Source organism: Garra rufa, chromosome 25 (genome assembly GCF_049309525.1).
Source record: "Garra rufa chromosome 25, GarRuf1.0, whole genome shotgun sequence".
NCBI classification, from domain to species: Eukaryota; Metazoa; Chordata; class Actinopteri; order Cypriniformes; family Cyprinidae; genus Garra; species Garra rufa.
This window is the reverse complement of record NC_133385.1, coordinates 3,587,426-3,603,675: the sequence shown is the minus strand read 5'-3', so window position 1 is coordinate 3,603,675 and position 16,250 is coordinate 3,587,426.

Here is a 16,250-nt window from a genome sequence, read left to right as displayed (position 1 = left end):
TCTCGCAATTCCGACTTTTTTCTTGCAATTCTGATTCTTTTTTTGCTATTTAGAATTTCTATCTCACAATTCCGACTTTTTTCTTGCAATTCTGGCTTTTTTTGCGATTAAGAATTTTTATCTCGCAATTCCGACTTTTTTCTTGCAATTCTGACTCTTTTTTTGCTATTTAGAATTTTTATCTCGCAATTCCGACTTTTTTCTTGCAATTCTGGCTTTTTTTGCTATTTAGAATTTTAATCTCGCAATTCCGACTTTTTTCTTGCAATTCTGATTCTTTTTTTGCTATTTAGAATTTTTATCTCGCAATTCCGACTTTTTTCTTGCAATTCTGGTTTTTTTTGCTATTTAGAATTTTAATCTCGCAATTCCGACTTTTTTCTTGCAATTCTGATTCTTTTTTTGCTATTTAGAATTTTTATCTCACAATTCCGACTTTTTTCTTGCAATTCTGGCTTTTTTTGCGATTAAGAATTTTTGTCTCGCAATTCCGACTTTTTTCTTGCTATTCTGACTCTTTTTTTGCTATTTAGAATTTTTGTCGCGCAAGTCTGACCTTTTTCTTGCAATTCTGACTCTTTTTTTGCAATTAAGAATTTTTATCTCGCAATTCCGACTTTTTTCTTGCAATTCTGGCTTTTTTTGCTATTTAGAATTTTTATCTCACAATTCCGACTTTTTTCTTGCAATTCTGGCTTTTTTTGCGATTAAGAATTTTTATCTCGCAATTCCGACTTTTTTCTTGCAATTCTGACTCTTTTTTTGCTATTTAGAATTTTTATCTCGCAATTCCGACTTTTTTCTTGCAATTCTGACTCTTTTTTTGCTATTTAGAATTTTTATCTCGCAATTCCGACTTTTTTCTTGCAATTCTGGCTTTTTTTGCTATTTAGAATTTTTATCTCGCAATTCCGACTTTTTTCTTGCAATTCTGATTCTTTTTTTGCTATTTAGAATTTTTATCTCGCAATTCCGACTTTTTTCTTGCAATTCTGATTCTTTTTTTGCTATTTAGAATTTTTATCTCACAATTCCGACTTTTTTCTTGCAATTCTGGCTTTTTTTGCGATTAAGAATTTTTGTCTCGCAATTCCGACTTTTTTCTTGCTATTCTGACTCTTTTTTTGCTATTTAGAATTTTTGTCGCGCAAGTCTGACCTTTTTCTTGCAATTCTGACTCTTTTTTTGCAATTAAGAATTTTTATCTCGCAATTCCGACTTTTTTCTTGCAATTCTGGCTTTTTTTGCTATTTAGAATTTTTATCTCACAATTCCGACTTTTTTCTTGCAATTCTGGCTTTTTTTGCGGTTAAGAATTTTTATCTCGCAATTCCGACTTTTTTCTTGCAATTCTGACTCTTTTTTTGCTATTTAGAATTTTTATCTCGCAATTCCGACTTTTTTCTTGCAATTCTGGCTTTTTTTGCTATTTAGAATTTTTATCTCGCAATTCCGACTTTTTTCCTGCAATTCTGACTTTTTTTTACTATTTAGAATTTTTATCTCGCAATTCCGACTTTTTTCTTGCAATTCTGACACTTTTTTTTGCTATTTAGAATTTTTATCTCGCAATTCCGACTCTTTTTTTGCTATTTAGAATTTTTATCTCGCAATTCCGACTTTTTTCTTGCAATTCTGACTCTTTTTTTTGCTATGTAGAATTTTTATCTCGCAATTCCGACTTTTTTCTTGCAATTCTGACTTTTTTTTTTCAATTCTGACTCTTTTTTTTGCTATTTAGAATTTTTATCTCACAATTCCGACTTTTTTCTTGCAATTCTGGCTTTTTTTGCGATTAAGAATTTTTGTCTCGCAATTCCGACTTTTTTCTTGCTATTCTGACTCTTTTTTTGCTATTTAGAATTTTTGTCGCGCAAGTCTGACCTTTTTCTTGCAATTCTGACTCTTTTTTTGCAATTAAGAATTTTTATCTCGCAATTCCGACTTTTTTCTTGCAATTCTGACTTTTTTTTACTATTTAGAATTTTTATCTCGCAATTCCGACTTTTTTCTTGCAATTCTGACTCTTTTTTTTGCTATTTAGAATTTTTATCTCGCAATTCCGACTTTTTTCTTGCTATTCTGACTCTTTTTTTGCTATTTAGAATTTTTATCTCGCAATTCCGACTTTTTTCTTGCAATTCTGACTCTTTTTTTTGCTATTTAGAATTTTTATCTCACAATTCCGACTTTTTTCTTGCAATTCTGGCTTTTTTTGCGATTAAGAATTTTTGTCTCGCAATTCCGACTTTTTTCTTGCTATTCTGACTCTTTTTTTGCTATTTAGAATTTTTGTCGCGCAAGTCTGACCTTTTTCTTGCAATTCTGACTCTTTTTTTGCAATTAAGAATTTTTATCGCGCAATTCCGTCTTTTTTCTTGCAATTCTGGCTTTTTTTGCTATTTAGAATTTTTATCTCACAATTCCGACTTTTTTCTTGCAGTTCTGGCTTTTTTTGCGATTAAGAATTTTTATCTCGCAATTCCGACTTTTTTCTTGCAATTCTGACTCTTTTTTTGCTATTTAGAATTTTTATCTCGCAATTCCGACTTTTTTCTTGCAATTCTGGCTTTTTTTGCTATTTAGAATTTTTATCTCGCAATTCCGACTTTTTTCTTGCAATTCTGATTCTTTTTTTGCTATTTAGAATTTTTATCTCGCAATTCCGACTTTTTTCTTGCAATTCTGATTCTTTTTTTGCTATTTAGAATTTTTATCTCACAATTCCGACTTTTTTCTTGCAATTCTGGCTTTTTTTGCGATTAAGAATTTTTATCTCGCAATTCCGACTTTTTTCTTGCAATTCTGGCTTTTTTTGCGATTAAGAATTTTTGTCTCGCAATTCCGACTTTTTTCTTGCAATTCTGACTCTTTTTTTGCTATTTAGAATTTTTATCTCGCAATTCCGACTTTTTTCTTGCAATTCTGGCTTTTTTTGCTATTTAGAATTTTTATCTCGCAATTCCGACTTTTTTCTTGCAATTCTGATTCTTTTTTTGCTATTTAGAATTTTTATCTCGCAATTCCGACTTTTTTCTTGCAATTCTGATTCTTTTTTTGCTATTTAGAATTTTTATCTCACAATTCCGACTTTTTTCTTGCAATTCTGGCTTTTTTTGCGATTAAGAATTTTTATCTCGCAATTCCGACTTTTTTCTTGCAATTCTGGCTTTTTTTGCGATTAAGAATTTTTGTCTCGCAATTCCGACTTTTTTCTTGCAATTCTGACTCTTTTTTTGCTATTTAGAATTTTTATCTCGCAATTCCGACTTTTTTCTTGCAATTCTGACTCTTTTTTTGCTATTTAGAATTTTTATCTCGCAATTCCGACTTTTTTCTTGCAATTCTGGCTTTTTTTGCTATTTAGAATTTTTATCTCGCAATTCCGACTTTTTTCTTGCAATTCTGATTCTTTTTTTGCTATTTAGAATTTTTATCTCGCAATTCCGACTTTTTTCTTGCAATTCTGATTCTTTTTTTGCTATTTAGAATTTTTACCTCACAATTCCGACTTTTTTCTTGCAATTCTGGCTTTTTTTGCGATTAAGAATTTTTATCTCGCAATTCCGACTTTTTTCTTGCAATTCTGGCTTTTTTTGCGATTAAGAATTTTTGTCTCGTAATTCCGACTTTTTTCTTGCTATTCTGACTCTTTTTTTGCTATTTAGAATTTTTGTCGCGCAAGTCTGACCTTTTTCTTGCAATTCTGACTCTTTTTTTGCAATTAAGAATTTTTATCTCGCAATTCCGACTTTTTTCTTGCAATTCTGACTTTTTTTTACTATTTAGAATTTTTGTCTCGCAATTCCGACTTTTTTCTTGCAATTCTGACTCTTTTTTTTGCTATTTAGAATTTTTATCTCGCAATTCCGACTTTTTTCTTGCTATTCTGACTCTTTTTTTGCTATTTAGAATTTTTATCTCGCAATTCCGACTTTTTTCTTGCAATTCTGATTCTTTTTTTGCTATTTAGAATTTTTATCTCGCAATTCCGACTTTTTTCTTGCAATTCTGATTCTTTTTTTGCTATTTAGAATTTTTATCTCACAATTCTGACTTTTTTCTTGCAATTCTGGCTTTTTTTGCAATTAAGAATTTTTATCTCGCAATTCCGACTTTTTTCTTGCAATTCTGACTCTTTTTTTTTGCTATTTAGAATTTTTATCTCGCAATTCCGACTTTTTTCCTGCAATTCTGACTTTTTTTTACTATTTAGAATTTTTATCTCGCAATTCCGACTTTTTTCTTGCAATTCTGACACTTTTTTTTGCTATTTAGAATTTTTATCTCGCAATTCCGACTTTTTTCTTGCTATTCTGACTCTTTTTTTGCTATTTAGAATTTTTATCTCGCAATTCCGACTTTTTTCTTGCAATTCTGACTCTTTTTTTTGCTATGTAGAATTTTTATCTCGCAATTCCGACTTTTTTCTTGCAATTCTGACTTTTTTTTTTTCAATTCTGACTCTTTTTTTTGCTATTTAGAATTTTTATCTCACAATTCCGACTTTTTTCTTGCAATTCTGGCTTTTTTTGCGATTAAGAATTTTTGTCTCGCAATTCCGACTTTTTTCTTGCTATTCTGACTCTTTTTTTGCTATTTAGAATTTTTGTCGCGCAAGTCTGACCTTTTTCTTGCAATTCTGACTCTTTTTTTGCAATTAAGAATTTTTATCTCGCAATTCCGACTTTTTTCTTGCAATTCTGACTTTTTTTTACTATTTAGAATTTTTATCTCGCAATTCCGACTTTTTTCTTGCAATTCTGACTCTTTTTTTTTGCTATTTAGAATTTTTATCTCGCAATTCCGACTTTTTTCTTGCTATTCTGACTCTTTTTTTGCTATTTAGAATTTTTATCTCGCAATTCCGACTTTTTTCTTGCAATTCTGACTCTTTTTTTTGCTATTTAGAATTTTTATCTCACAATTCCGACTTTTTTCTTGCAATTCTGGCTTTTTTTGCGATTAAGAATTTTTGTCTCGCAATTCCGACTTTTTTCTTGCTATTCTGACTCTTTTTTTGCTATTTAGAATTTTTGTCGCGCAAGTCTGACCTTTTTCTTGCAATTCTGACTCTTTTTTTGCAATTAAGAATTTTTATCGCGCAATTCCGTCTTTTTTCTTGCAATTCTGGCTTTTTTTGCTATTTAGAATTTTTATCTCACAATTCCGACTTTTTTCTTGCAATTCTGGCTTTTTTTGCTATTTAGAATTTTTATCGCGCAATTCCGTCTTTTTTCTTGCAATTCTGGCTTTTTTTGCTATTTAGAATTTTTATCTCGCAATTCCGACTTTTTTCTTGCAATTCTGACTCTTTTTTTGCTATTTAGAATTTTTATCTCGCAATTCCGACTTTTTTCTTGCAATTCTGGCTTTTTTTGCTATTTAGAATTTTTATCTCGCAATTCCGACTTTTTTCTTGCAATTCTGATTCTTTTTTTGCTATTTAGAATTTTTATCTCGCAATTCCGACTTTTTTCTTGCAATTCTGATTCTTTTTTTGCTATTTAGAATTTTTATCTCACAATTCCGACTTTTTTCTTGCAATTCTGGCTTTTTTTGCGATTAAGAATTTTTATCTCGCAATTCCGACTTTTTTCTTGCAATTCTGGCTTTTTTTGCGATTAAGAATTTTTGTCTCGCAATTCCGACTTTTTTCTTGCAATTCTGACTCTTTTTTTGCTATTTAGAATTTTTATCTCGCAATTCCGACTTTTTTCTTGCAATTCTGGCTTTTTTTGCTATTTAGAATTTTTATCTCGCAATTCCGACTTTTTTCTTGCAATTCTGATTCTTTTTTTGCTATTTAGAATTTTTATCTCGCAATTCCGACTTTTTTCTTGCAATTCTGATTCTTTTTTTGCTATTTAGAATTTTTATCTCACAATTCCGACTTTTTTCTTGCAATTCTGGCTTTTTTTGCGATTAAGAATTTTTATCTCGCAATTCCGACTTTTTTCTTGCAATTCTGGCTTTTTTTGCGATTAAGAATTTTTGTCTCGCAATTCCGACTTTTTTCTTGCAATTCTGACTCTTTTTTTGCTATTTAGAATTTTTATCTCGCAATTCCGACTTTTTTCTTGCAATTCTGGCTTTTTTTGCGATTAAGAATTTTTATCTCGCAATTCCGACTTTTTTCTTGCAATTCTGACTCTTTTTTTGCTATTTAGAATTTTTATCTCGCAATTCCGACTTTTTTCTTGCAATTCTGGCTTTTTTTGCTATTTAGAATTTTTATCTCGCAATTCCGACTTTTTTCTTGCAATTCTGATTCTTTTTTTGCTATTTAGAATTTTTATCTCGCAATTCCGACTTTTTTCTTGCAATTCTGATTCTTTTTTTGCTATTTAGAATTTTTACCTCACAATTCCGACTTTTTTCTTGCAATTCTGGCTTTTTTTGCGATTAAGAATTTTTATCTCGCAATTCCGACTTTTTTCTTGCAATTCTGGCTTTTTTTGCGATTAAGAATTTTTGTCTCGTAATTCCGACTTTTTTCTTGCTATTCTGACTCTTTTTTTGCTATTTAGAATTTTTGTCGCGCAAGTCTGACCTTTTTCTTGCAATTCTGACTCTTTTTTTGCAATTAAGAATTTTTATCTCGCAATTCCGACTTTTTTCTTGCAATTCTGACTTTTTTTTACTATTTAGAATTTTTATCTCGCAATTCCGACTTTTTTCTTGCAATTCTGACTCTTTTTTTTGCTATTTAGAATTTTTATCTCGCAATTCCGACTTTTTTCTTGCTATTCTGACTCTTTTTTTGCTATTTAGAATTTTTATCTCGCAATTCCGACTTTTTTCTTGCAATTCTGATTCTTTTTTTGCTATTTAGAATTTTTATCTCGCAATTCCGACTTTTTTCTTGCAATTCTGATTCTTTTTTTGCTATTTAGAATTTTTATCTCACAATTCTGACTTTTTTCTTGCAATTCTGGCTTTTTTTGCGATTAAGAATTTTTATCTCGCAATTCCGACTTTTTTCTTGCAATTCTGGCTTTTTTTGCGATTAAGAATTTTTGTCTCGTAATTCCGACTTTTTTCTTGCTATTCTGACTCTTTTTTTGCTATTTAGAATTTTTGTCGCGCAAGTCTGACCTTTTTCTTGCAATTCTGACTCTTTTTTTGCAATTAAGAATTTTTATCTCGCAATTCCGACTTTTTTCTTGCAATTCTGACTTTTTTTTACTATTTAGAATTTTTATCTCGCAATTCCGACTTTTTTCTTGCAATTCTGACTCTTTTTTTTGCTATTTAGAATTTTTATCTCGCAATTCCGACTTTTTTCTTGCTATTCTGACTCTTTTTTTGCTATTTAGAATTTTTATCTCGCAATTCCGACTTTTTTCTTGCAATTCTGATTCTTTTTTTGCTATTTAGAATTTTTATCTCGCAATTCCGACTTTTTTCTTGCAATTCTGATTCTTTTTTTGCTATTTAGAATTTCTATCTCACAATTCCGACTTTTTTCTTGCAATTCTGGCTTTTTTTGCGATTAAGAATTTTTATCTCGCAATTCCGACTTTTTTCTTGCAATTCTGACTCTTTTTTTGCTATTTAGAATTTTTATCTCGCAATTCCGACTTTTTTCTTGCAATTCTGGCTTTTTTTGCTATTTAGAATTTTAATCTCGCAATTCCGACTTTTTTCTTGCAATTCTGATTCTTTTTTTGCTATTTAGAATTTTTATCTCGCAATTCCGACTTTTTTCTTGCAATTCTGGTTTTTTTTGCTATTTAGAATTTTAATCTCGCAATTCCGACTTTTTTCTTGCAATTCTGATTCTTTTTTTGCTATTTAGAATTTTTATCTCACAATTCCGACTTTTTTCTTGCAATTCTGGCTTTTTTTGCGATTAAGAATTTTTGTCTCGCAATTCCGACTTTTTTCTTGCTATTCTGACTCTTTTTTTGCTATTTAGAATTTTTGTCGCGCAAGTCTGACCTTTTTCTTGCAATTCTGACTCTTTTTTTGCAATTAAGAATTTTTATCTCGCAATTCCGACTTTTTTCTTGCAATTCTGGCTTTTTTTGCTATTTAGAATTTTTATCTCACAATTCCGACTTTTTTCTTGCAATTCTGGCTTTTTTTGCGATTAAGAATTTTTATCTCGCAATTCCGACTTTTTTCTTGCAATTCTGACTCTTTTTTTGCTATTTAGAATTTTTATCTCGCAATTCCGACTTTTTTCTTGCAATTCTGACTCTTTTTTTGCTATTTAGAATTTTTATCTCGCAATTCCGACTTTTTTCTTGCAATTCTGGCTTTTTTTGCTATTTAGAATTTTTATCTCGCAATTCCGACTTTTTTCTTGCAATTCTGATTCTTTTTTTGCTATTTAGAATTTTTATCTCACAATTCCGACTTTTTTCTTGCAATTCTGGCTGTTTTTGCGATTAAGAATTTTTGTCTCGCAATTCCGACTTTTTTCTTGCTATTCTGACTCTTTTTTTGCTATTTAGAATTTTTGTCGCGCAAGTCTGACCTTTTTCTTGCAATTCTGACTCTTTTTTTGCAATTAAGAATTTTTATCTCGCAATTCCGACTTTTTTCTTGCAATTATGGCTTTTTTTGCTATTTAGAATTTTTATCTCACAATTCCGACTTTTTTCTTGCAATTCTGGCTTTTTTTGCGATTAAGAATTTTTATCTCGCAATTCCGACTTTTTTCTTGCAATTCTGACTCTTTTTTTGCTATTTAGAATTTTTATCTCGCAATTCCGACTTTTTTCTTGCAATTCTGGCTTTTTTTGCTATTTAGAATTTTTATCTCGCAATTCCGACTTTTTTCTTGCAATTCTGATTCTTTTTTTGCTATTTAGAATTTTTATCTCGCAATTCCGACTTTTTTCTTGCAATTCTGATTCTTTTTTTGCTATTTAGAATTTTTATCTCACAATTCCAACTTTTTTCTTGCAATTCTGGCTTTTTTTGCGATTAAGAATTTTTATCTCGCAATTCCGACTTTTTTCTTGCAATTCTGACTCTTTTTTTGCTATTTAGAATTTTTATCTCGCAATTCCGACTTTTTTCTTGCAATTCTGGCTTTTTTTGCTATTTAGAATTTTAATCTCGCAATTCCGACTTTTTTCTTGCAATTCTGACTCTTTTTTTGCTATTTAGAATTTTTATCTCGCAATTCCGACTTTTTTCTTGCAATTCTGGCTTTTTTTGCGATTAAGAATTTTTATCTCGCAATTCCGACTTTTTTCTTGCAATTCTGACTCTTTTTTTGCTATTTAGAATTTTTATCTCGCAATTCCGACTTTTTTCTTGCAATTCTGGCTTTTTTTGCTATTTAGAATTTTTATCTCGCAATTCCGACTTTTTTCTTGCAATTCTGATTCTTTTTTTGCTATTTAGAATTTTTATCTCGCAATTCCGACTTTTTTCTTGCAATTCTGGCTTTTTTTGCGATTAAGAATTTTTATCTCGCAATTCCGACTTTTTTCTTGCAATTCTGACTCTTTTTTTGCTATTTAGAATTTTTATCTCGCAATTCCGACTTTTTTCTTGCAATTCTGGCTTTTTTTGCTATTTAGAATTTTTATCTCGCAATTCCGACTTTTTTCTTGCAATTCTGATTCTTTTTTTGCTATTTAGAATTTTTATCTCGCAATTCCGACTTTTTTCTTGCAATTCTGATTCTTTTTTTGCTATTTAGAATTTTTATCTCGCAATTCCGACTTTTTTCTTGCAATTCTGGCTTTTTTTGCGATTAAGAATTTTTATCTCGCAATTCCGACTTTTTTCTTGCAATTCTGACTCTTTTTTTGCTATTTAGAATTTTTATCTCGCAATTCCGACTTTTTTCTTGCAATTCTGGCTTTATTTGCTATTTAGAATTTTAATCTCGCAATTCCGACTTTTTTCTTGCAATTCTGATTCTTTTTTTGCTATTTAGAATTTTTATCTCGCAATTCCGACTTTTTTCTTGCAATTCTGATTCTTTTTTTGCTATTTAGAATTTTTATCTCGCAATTCCGACTTTTTTCTTGCAATTCTGACTCTTTTTTTGCTATTTAGAATTTTTATCTCGCAATTCCGACTTTTTTCTTGCAATTCTGGCTTTTTTTGCTATTTAGAATTTCAATCTCGCAATTCCGACTTTTTTCTTGTAATTCTGATTCTTTTTTTGCTATTTAGAATTTTTATCTCGCAATTCCGACTTTTTCTTTGAATTCCAACTCTTTTTTTTTGCAATTAAGAATTTTTGTCGCGCAATTCCGACCTTTTTCTTGCAGTTATGACTCTCTTTTTTGCAGTTTAGAATTTTTATCTCGCAATTCCGACTTTTTTCTTGCAATTCTGACTTTTTTTTGCTATTTATAATTTTTATCTCGCAATTCTGACTTTTTTCTCACCATTCTGACCTTCTCACAAATTTTTTTCGACTTTATTTCTCAAAATTTATTTCTGACAATTTTAACTTTTAAACCTATAAAAACAGAATTGCAAGATGCAAACTTGAAATTCAGAGTAAAAAAGTCAAAATATTCATTATTCATTTAGAACTGCAAGATGTAAACTCAGAATTCTAAAGAAAAAAGTCTGAATTCTGAGTTTGTATCTTACTATTCTCTCCAAATTGGGATAAAAAGTCAGAAAAAAATCATAATTTTTAATGTTTTTTCCCATATCTAATATCTCTCTCTGTTCAGAGCGTCATTTTTCAAAGATGTCTTCATCATCCTCATCCGAGGAGTTTTTAACAAGGGGTTTTACAGACTTAAAAAAGCTAAAAATAAAATATAATGAAAAATGTAAATAATAAAAAAAAAACTAAATAAAACTTATGATCCTAAAATCAAATCAAATCAAATAAAGCATAACCTGCAATTCTATACAAAGTGATTTGGAAAATAGACGCATGGATAAAAAAGCAAATTAAGTAAAATAAAATATAATAAAACTAAAGTAAAATAAAACACATCACCCTAAAATAAAAGTTAAAAAAAATAAGGTAGTTTGGAAAATAGATGCATGGATTAAAAAAAAAAAATGAAGTCATAATTTTTAATGTTTTTTTCCATATAATATCTCTCTCTGTTCAGAGCGTTGTCTTTCACAGACATCTTCATCGTCCTCATCCAAGGAGTTTTTAATGAGTCATTTTACAGACTCATCAAAGCTCAACAGTAATTGAATAAACTCTCTCTTTTGCAGATGATAATCGTCACCTTTTCAATTAAGTCTTTGTGTTGAGTTTCCAGGTGTGGCGTGGTCCCGTGGAGGAGCGCGGATGAATAAATGTCATTTAGACTGATTGGCTCAGCGGTCGTCTCTGCTGCTAAAAGCGCAAGCGTCTTTATCTTGTCAGCAGCTCACCGCGGTAAAAACAGCAAGTCGCTAGTTCGAACATCTCAGAGGGAGGTGAGTTTTATAGCTTTATGTCATGTTTTACGCCATTTATCCAAGGGTTTATTGGGGAATAGCCTGCTACCATTTTACCCGTGTTCGTTTTATATAATATACAGTGCCCTCCACTAATATTGGCACCCTAAGTAAATAAGAGCAAAGGTGACTGTGAAAATAAATCTTCATTGTTTATCCCTTAGATCTTTCATTCGAAAAATTCACAAAATTCTAACCTGTCATTGAAGCAAAACGATGGAAAATGGGGGGAAATCTCATTATGAAATAAATGTTTTTCTCTAGTTGACGTTGGCCACAATTATTGGCACCCCTAAAAATTGGTCTAAGTAAAATATCTCTAAAGTATATTCCCATTAATATTACATTTTTTTAGCACACCAGGGTGGCTAGGAGTACAGTGCACAGCATAAATGAGTACACTTAACAAATTGAGCATTTACTCTTCACTTGAAAGACATATGTGACCCTGGACCACAAAACCAGTCATAAGGTTAATTTTACAAAACTGAGTTTTATACATCATATGAAAGCTCAATAAATAAGCTTTCTATTGGTGTATGGTTTGTTAGGATAGGACAATATTTAGCCGAGATACTTCTATTTGAAAATCAGGAATCTGAGGGTGCAAAAAAATCAAATTACTGAGAAAATCACCTTTAAAGTTGTCCAAATTAGGTTCTTAACAATGCATATTACTAATAAAAAATTACATTTTGATATATTTACAGTAGGAATTTTACAAAAAATCTTCATGGAACATGATCTTTACTTAATTTCCTAATGATTTTTGGCATAAAAGAAAAATCAAAAATTTTGACCCATGCAATGTATTTTTGGCTATTGCTACAAATATACCCCAGCGACTTAAGACTGGTTTTGTGCTCCAGGGTCACATATTAGGATTCTTTGGAGGTATAATGTTCCAACAGGCCTGCTTGATCAATTACCAAAGAAGAATGTCAAAATGATTTAGCAAATTAAGATTTTCCTGTCAAAGTGATAAAATGTGTTGCAAAAATGAGTACACCCTCCTGAAAGTTACTAAATAAAACCAAAAAGTGTAGGTTTAAAGCTATTTTTGATCAACCGGTAAGTATACTGAACCAAAACTTCTAAAGACAAGTAATTTCCTGACAGTTAAAGGTGTTTTAAAGCCTACTCAATCATACACAGACTTAATGCTGTCAACAATGAAACCACTTGGGAGAGAACTGCCTGAAAAGAGGACAGTGGTACAAGAGGAATACCAAATTATTGTTTTAAGTGTGGAAATATAGCAGAAGTAGCACTGACATTCAAAAACAATGGACTTGTGACAAGGCTCCTGAAATAACCAGGTCTTCACTTTAAGTTTTCATTTAACGATGAGTGAATTTTTGCTACAAAATGAGGCGGAGAAATACCATGTAAGAGTATCAGAGCCGGCAAAAGCTATGAAAAGAGTGACACTTTATCTCACAGAGTATGAAGCAGCCTGCAGAAGTGACTTGCATGGTTATTGTCACCACTAGAATTACCTGCTGTAGCCAAAGCACAGTAAACTCATTTAACCTCTTCCAAGGCCCATATTTACAAAATATAGACAGTGTTGTTTTCGTCGACGATGGCGATGACGAAATCATTTCGTTGACGCCACTTTTTTTCATGACGATAACGAGACGATGACGAGATAAAAATGGCTCGTTGATGACTAAAACATGACGAGACGTGTGTGAGTTTTCGTTGACGAGACGAGAATAGACGAAAATGTTAGTGGGTGGTCCGTCAGACGTTTAAAATGCATGACATTTCCGCTTATTGTGCATGCCAATTAAAACTTAAAAAGTATCTGATGCTATGGCAAGCCGTTTTAGCATTAAATACTCTTTGCTATACTAGTATGGCAAGCCGTTTTAGCATTAAATACTCTTTGCTATACTAATATGGCAAGCCGTTTAGCATTAAATACTCTTTGCTACACTAGTATGGCAAGCCGTTTTAGCATTCCATCCTTTTTTGTCTTTTATGTTCTAAAACATTCCTTCATTATTGTAATTATTGGTGAAAATAGTAGATCCGGAAGCTCACATTGTGTTGAACTATAGACCTGCTATTTTCAGAACTTATAAGTGACACTACCCAACAGCAAAATACTTACTGACCTACATTAATTTGTTAAAAGACTACTTTTTTCCCTTTTTTTTGACTAAAACTAGACTAAAACCTTTTTGACTTTTCGTCGACTAAAATTGGACTAAAACTATCGCATATAGAAGTGACTAAAATTTGACTAAAACTAAGAAGCATTTTAGTCCAAAAGACTAAGACTAAGACTAAATCTAAGATGGTTGTCAAAAACAACACTGAATATAGACTTCTGGGAATCCATACTCTGGTGTCAAGGGACCGAGTCAATCATTTCAGATCCAAAAGCATCCAAAATGTTCTGGTGTTGCTACAGGAGGAGTACAGCAGAAGTGCCTGGTACCTACAGTGACGTTCAGTGGTGGTAAAGCTCTTCTCCAGGGATGTATGAGAGCTGAAGGTGTGAGGGAGCTGTGCTTTATCAGTGCTGGCATCAATTCACACGCCACTGTGTGATGGAATACAACAAACTGAAACTGCAGATGCTACCCTCCCCTCATTCCCTGCATTATTGGGCATTTTCAGCATGACAATGCGGATATTTATTCTCCCAAGGTGAAAATCCTTCAGTGGACATGTATTTCACTCAGTATTAACACTCTTGAGCAGCTGTGGGGGATTCTGTAGAGACCAGCTGAGCAAAACTCCCCATTAAAACCTAGAGCCGTCCTCCAGGAGTTAAACAGGACAGATGTGAAAATTTGCCATGAACTTGTGCACTCAGTGCCAAGAAGGGTCAGAGCAGTATACTTAATGTTGTGGAGGACATACAGTGGTATGCGAACGTTTGGGAATCCCTTGTAGAATCTGTGAAAATGTGAATAATTTTAACAAAATAAGAGAGATTATACAAAATGCATGTTGTTTTTTATTTAGCACTGTCCTGAGTAAGATATTTGACATCAAAGATGTTTACATATAGTCCACAATACAAAATAATAGCTGAAATTATTAAAATAACCCCCTGCAAAAGTTTGAGAAACCTTAGTTTTTATTACTGTGTGTGGTTACCTGGATGATCTACGATTGATTTTTTGTTTTGTGATGGTTGTTGACGAGTCTCTTGTTTGTTCTGAACAGTTAAACTGAGCACTGTTCTTCAGAAAAAATCCTCCAGGTCCTGCAGATTCTTCATTTTCCAGCATCTTTTGCATATTTGAACCCTTTCCAGCAGTGACTGTATGATTCTGAGATCCATCTTTTCACACTCAGGACAACTGAGGGACTCAAACACAACTATTAAAAAAGGTTCAAACACTCACTGATGCTCCAGAAGGAAACACGATGCATTAAGAGCCGGGGGGTGTGAACTTTTGAACAAAATGAAGATGTCCAAATTTTTCTTCTTTTGCTGAAATATCTTTTTTTTTTTCCACTTAATACTGCCTTTCGTTAGCAACAGAAGATACTTGCATGTTTCCCGGAAGACAAATTAAGTACAATTTACCTTGATCTTCAAATTCAAAAAGTTTTCACCCACCCGGCTCTGAATGCATCGTGTTTCCTTCTGGAGCATCAGTGAGTGTTTGAACCAGGGCCGCTGCTGGCCAAATGGGTGCCCTAAGCAGAAATGTACTTTTGTGCCCCCTCCCCCAAATATTACGGAAGTTATTACCAAAAAGGTAAATAAAGAGCGAAATAGCAAGATCAAGAGCAAGAGTTTTATCAACAAAAAAGAGTTGCCTCCAATGGCTATGATTTTATTAATACAGTTGTCTGATTGATTTAATAATCTCAGAATCATACAAAAAGGAAATTAAGCAGTTTTACTATGATAAAAACCATGGTTATCTGCCTTTTTATCTATCTTTCTATCATATCCATGCTTGTAAATTGTGTTTTATAGAATATATAATATTTGTATTTGTCTGTATTTTTGTAAATATATTTTTATTCTGTGTTTTTACCTGTACATGTGGCAGTTTTGACAATAAAGCAGACTTTGACAATAAAGCAGACAAGGGTTATGATGTCCACATATTTTTGTTGAGGAAATGATAGGAAAGATTATGTGGATATTTTAATTAAATGTTTGGTCAATATTAAACAAGGAATTCGATCATCATGTAAGTGTAACAACTGCATTTACCAGGCCTTTGGTGCCCTTTTCAGGCATTTCTATTAAAATTGTAATGTAAACTGTTACTTTTGTATTAGATTATGTATTTTAACACTGTTATTTAATGTCACCATATGGTCATTATTAATCAATAATCATAATTGCCTCTGTGTTTTAATATAATGCATTTTAAGTCATTTTGTTTACTTAGATCTGCTTGTATTCATATTAAGAAAGATGCCTTAGTCGTGAAATTATTACCGACATTAAAACACTATTAACATCGACAGAATAAAATAAAGTTTCACAGGATTATGAACGTACCTAAGTGATGCACGGGCTTCATCTTGGGCTTTTTTTTTCTTTCGTTTCTCGGCGGCGGACTGTTGATGTCTCTTTCCAGGACCAGGCATATTGTTCATCAATTATTATCATCATTTTTGGCCAAATAGGCAGCCGTAAACAGAGGTAAAGGCGCGTCGCTGCGCGTCATCACGTGTGCTTACTAGCCTACTCTGCATTCACAGAAAATGCAATATAGCCTATACGTTTATATTTTTGTTTATTTGTATATGTATATTATTAATATTAATTTATTATTAAAAAAGGCTATATAAAAACTAAAATAAATAATAATAAAAATAATAAAAAAAAAATTTGAGCAGCTGGGATGGTGTCCCCCTGGGACTTG